Genomic DNA, 5,068 nt, shown 5'->3' with positions numbered 1-5,068 from the left:
AGTGGGTTTTAACTGAAGTTGAAGCAGACTCAGAGGGGATGATTTTTATCTCCAGAAGAGACAGACTGGAGGTCACAAGAGCACTTGTCACAGAAGCTCTGTCCGCAGGAAAGCTTGCCCCTGAACTTCCAGCAGCAGAGGCCGTGCTGGAGCTCCTACTCAGCGCCCAGCCAGACCAGCTGGGCTGCATCCTTCACCAAACCTAGTGGTACATCCATGGCAGTCACCACAGCCCCTACCATATTCTGCACATCCTTGCCCATCTCTTGAGGGTCCTGCCCTCACTGTCCACCTGTGCCTCCGGAACATCTCAGTGGCTTCAAAGCCGTTGTCACACACCCTCTCAGGCCCTAACTGGGTCTTGAATGAACAGCTGTCACAGAAGCCCTCCCCAAGGCCCCTCCACGGTGCTGGGGGCATGATCTCTGAAGAATGGCTCTCCCTTGGAGCCATAGGCAGCGGCGAAGAGGCAGGGGCGAGCTGGTCCATCAGCCGGAAAGTCACAGCCCAGGGGGCCCATGGCTAAGCTTGGACACCATGAGCCATGAAGTTCATTCTACCCAAGAGGTGCTCGGAAGCACTGTTGCTGACCTTTAGAAACCCATCAGTTGCAGGCCACGCAGGCACAGTCTGTCTGCACGCAGGTTTGCCTGGAATGGGTTCCCAGACCAGGGTTGCTGGCTACGATAGACCACATCACGGTTAGGACATTCCATCCCTTACCCAGACCAGGCACATTTTTTTTCGAGACCCATCTGGGAAAATGGGTGGAAGCAGATGTCCTGGGCACTCGGCTGGCTTCCTTGCCCTTCTCACGGCGGGCCTGGAGGGTATGAACTCGGTAGTCAGGCAGGGCAGGGAGCATCTGCAATGGCCTTAACGTCACGAAGTACTCCTTTCCCATGATTCATGCAGTCCTTGCTCCGCCCAGGGAGGAGGCTCCCAGGGGCTGGGGAGAATGAGGGCAGGTGCAGAGCCTGCTGAAGCCCAGAGAAGTCTGTGGGAGGGGAACGGAAGGCTTCAGAGAAGCCACCCAGCTTCCAGAATGGGTCCTGGATGAGCTTTTCTGGCACCTTGAGGGCTGTTGAGCCCAGCAGATGAGTGTGCTCCGTATCCTGGAAAATGATGACAGCAGAGCCCGGCGTGGACAAGGGGACACCCAGGCCACAGCAGGCAAGGTAGCCAGGAGCTCCTTGGAGAAGTGCTTCAGATAAGCTTCAGAGGCGCCCTCCAGGCACTTACTTCAAGGGCTCATAATGCAGCCCTTCCTCACAAGTTACAAGGATGGCGGGTCTGAGATGGCCAGGCCCTTCAGCAGCCCCTATGTTGTCTGGCAGGGACTAACCATAGCCCCTAGGAGCTGCTTGGCATCTGTCACTCCTGCTCATGGCCTGGAACAGGCACTGCCCACACTCCCACGGTGCAGGGCTCCTGGGCAGGGAAGGTTTAGAAGGCCTCACAGCCGTAAAAGAAAGTATGGTTGAAGTGTGAGACTTTCCATCAGCAGTGTTTCCAAAAATGGAAACCACCTTCCAAGGGCTGACCAGGTTTGCCGTCCAGTTTTCTAATAGTCTCCTTTTCACTCCTTCACCAGAATGGGTCTTCTTTTCTCTTGGCTTGGAGGAAACACAACTTTCTTCCTCCTGGTCTCATCCTCCTCTTCTGCCTTCAGTAACCCCTGGACCTTAGGGACGTGGTACATAGCAAGGGGGTGTCTCCCTTTGCTGCCCACCCCACAAGGTGAGTCCTCTCTGGCGCCTTGGGCACAAGCTGATTTTACAGGTCTGGCTCCTCCCAACACCCTCTGCCTCACCCTGGCCCTGGTGAATGCCCCTCGGGGCAGCAAAGGGGTGTGGCCGTGTTGGAGTCCTATTGGCGCAGGGCTTCTCAAGTGCTCCTTCTCACCCAGGAAACACTGCAGAGAATTCACCACATCAAAGAGCTTGGTCAACACTAGCCCACCCAACTTTCCTGGCACATCGGCCAGGAGTTCAGGCCCTCCTCTGCTGGGGGCCTCTGGGCTCTCATACCCAGAAAGGCAAGGAAATCACACACCATACAACCATCCCTGGGCTTTCCCTAGGAGTGAGGACAAAGGCTTGGAGTCTGAAGGCTGCATGGGATTGCCACAGTGTTCCGAACAAGTTAAAACAAAACCCTTTGTGGTCTTATTAGAATATTCACAGATGTTCAAATTTTAGATTTTCTGCCTCCAAGACTCTTATCAAGACTCTTATATCAGCGGCAATGTTGATTTGGTTTGGTGTTTTCTTCCTCCATAAAGTGTAGGCAAATAGGTGGTCAAAATGAATAAAATGGAAGGGTCTTTGATGGCTTCAGGACATTGGATGGGTTCACTGACAAGCTTATCAGCTGGGCCTCAGCCACAAGCTTTCAGTAATGAAAGAGAGTAGTCAGGAGCTTTTCAATACAATCCAGCCTCAAATCAGTATTTCAGGGGGTACAGAGCAGCATGGCGATGGCAAGGTGGGATTGGGTGATAGTGGGGCACTGGTGGGGTCAGGGGCTCTTCCTTGGGGCACCAGTGGACCCATGCCCTCTCTGCCCCCCAACCTTCACTGCCTCCCAGGCTCCTCCTCCCATTTTCAGTTGGGATCCACTTGTAGGTTGTTTTAAACCAGTGATTCAAAACACAGTTTAGCTGTTCCCCCAAAGACTTTAACTTAAAAAAAAAAAAAAAGAATCCAATGGGGGATAATTGTTCACATCTGCCTAATGTTTCCATGTGAAAAGACATAATAGACTGTAAGATTTTGAGTTACAATAGCTTTCAGTTTATAATTAAAATCAAATGGGTAAAATTCAAGCAAAAGAACTAGATGCTTCTGAAAGGTAGCCTTTATATGAGGACTCAATACAACACGTTCTGTTAGCAATATCAGACATTGATTTTTCTAATTTTTTTCTACTTTTGTGCAGGTGAGGTAGGAAGGAGCAGATGTTTTGTGTCTCGCAAGACAATAACTCATTTCATTATGACTACTTGGCTTCACCTTGTTTGTGCTGTTCATTGTTAACAGAGGCCCACAGTGCTGTCACTGGGGCCTAAAATGTACCATATGGAGTCAGAGGGCCTTGGGAGAACTGAAAATCATTGCCTTGGCCTGACCCAGTCACCTGTCCCAAGCAAAATCATACCCTATCGTCCATGAAGTTTCAGAGAGACTCAGCTTTGACTCAGCTGCTGCTGTGGACCATAGCCCTTGCTGCCCTGGGCCCATAAGGCCCTCAGCCATAGGACTGAGAACACTAATGCCAGCAGACATTATAGACCAATGACCGAAGAGCAGGCTTGTGTCGGAAAGAACACAGCTCTAGTGCAAGACTGGTGAATAAATTAGCGTAGGAGTGAGTGGGGTCTGACTGGGGCTTGATGGAGAAGTCCAAGTGTGCTGTGAATTCAACTAGAGCTAAGATTCCAATGAAAGACTAATGTGGTCTAATGGTAGACAGTAGGTGCTCAATGAATGCTTAACTGGATAAATCAGAAGATGCTGGTCAGAGGGTCCTGGGTGGGGGTGGGCTAGGGAACCAGCTGGGGTTGCTGAGGATCTATGGAAATAATTATTGCAGCTTGAACCAGGGGATTTCCTTGGGGGAACAGGCACCAGGCTGCAGAACTGAGCACAAAAGTCAGATTTAAGTAAGGTAGGACAGAAACTGCTCCTTGCTGACACGGTATCTACACTCACCTTTTTCCTTAGTAACATAACAGATTTTAAGTTGGGTGGCAATGCGTCCAGCTGCATGGTACATTCATCTGCCACATTTAGAGTTGGGATAGCCATTGAGGTATAAGTTTAAGCTGTTGGGTGGGTCTTCTGCACTTTAAGAGGTGCTACTGTACAGATGTACTCACTTTTTCCCCTTCTCCCTTCCCCCTGTGCCTCCCTGGAAAAGGAAGATCAGTGTGATGGCTGGTGCTCTAGCTGCCACACTAGACCATGAGGTGAATGTGAAAATGGAAATCATAGGCTAAGAATGGCAGAACAGAAAGACAGAGAGAACCTGGAACCTTGATGACATTGTAGCTCCCATACCAGCCAGACCCCAGCCTTCTTTTATGGGAGAGAGAAATAGGCTTCTAGCTTATTGAAATCACTGTTATTTCTTCATTCACCTGGAACATCAAAAGTCTAGCAATCTTGAGAAGCCTTTAAGAGAGAAAAATTAGGGGTTTTATTTGTTTGGTTTTTTGGTATATTTAAGTTAAGTAAGCTTTAAGACAAAGGTGACTTAAAATGACAAAATACAGTCTTTCTCTCTGAGCTCAGGCATAAAAAGTAACCAAGGAGTTACGTATTATTGGGTTATGTATTTATTTGGCTTAAATAAAAATAGGCTTTATTGTCTCATGTAATTGAGAAGTCCAGAGGTCAGATAGGCTTCAGATAAGGACCAGTATTGTAGCTGGACAACTCAGTGAAGTCCCAGTGTCTTTGGATGTCTGTGAAGACATCAATTTCACCTAACATTAGACCACAAGGTCCCTGAAACTCTTGGCAAAGTCTTCTTGTATCTGGACTGGGTCCCCAAACCAATCACTGTGGCTAGGATGGCTAGGACAATGGAACCCTCTAAATGGTCCACTCAGAGACTTTTAACAAAGTTTTTCCTCCCAATAGCATGGTTGGGGAAGTATGGAACCTTGTTGGGAGGGAGAAAAAAAAGGGGAATGCATGTAGGGAGGCCACTATGTGTCCTACACCTCTCCTGGCCATTGTCACCACCTAGTGTTGTTAAAGGAGTGTCATTTAAAGGACTTTTTGAAAAGGCAAAGTTTTCTTGCTCTCAATTGTGTTTCTATTAGCCTGGAAGCCAGTAGTAGGCTTATTAGTTTGAGGTAAGGCATCGGATTTCCCGAAAAACTTTTGCTCTTACTTTCATTCACTGATTCAACCGTAGATATGTCTTAGGTGCTAGCTGTGTGTCATACAGCTGGCAGGTCATGCCTGAGAGGATAGGCACGTATTAAGCCATTAGGATTGGCGGCCCTAGCAGATGTGGGTACCCAGACTCTTTAGAAAACTCAGAAAACAAGCATGAG

The 5,068-nt window shown here is 48.9% G+C and overlaps 1 pseudogene; it reads right to left on the bottom strand.

The window, feature by feature from the left end:
- Positions 1-845: 845 nt before the first annotated feature.
- Positions 846-3,809, bottom strand: LOC116875645 (annotated as a pseudogene).
- Positions 3,810-5,068: the final 1,259 nt, after the last annotated feature.

Source organism: Lontra canadensis, unplaced genomic scaffold (genome assembly GCF_010015895.1).
Source record: "Lontra canadensis isolate GAN:19392208 unplaced genomic scaffold, GSC_riverotter_1.0 scaffold42, whole genome shotgun sequence".
Classification (NCBI taxonomy): domain Eukaryota; kingdom Metazoa; phylum Chordata; class Mammalia; order Carnivora; family Mustelidae; genus Lontra; species Lontra canadensis.
This window is presented reverse-complemented; position numbering and strand designations above follow the sequence as displayed.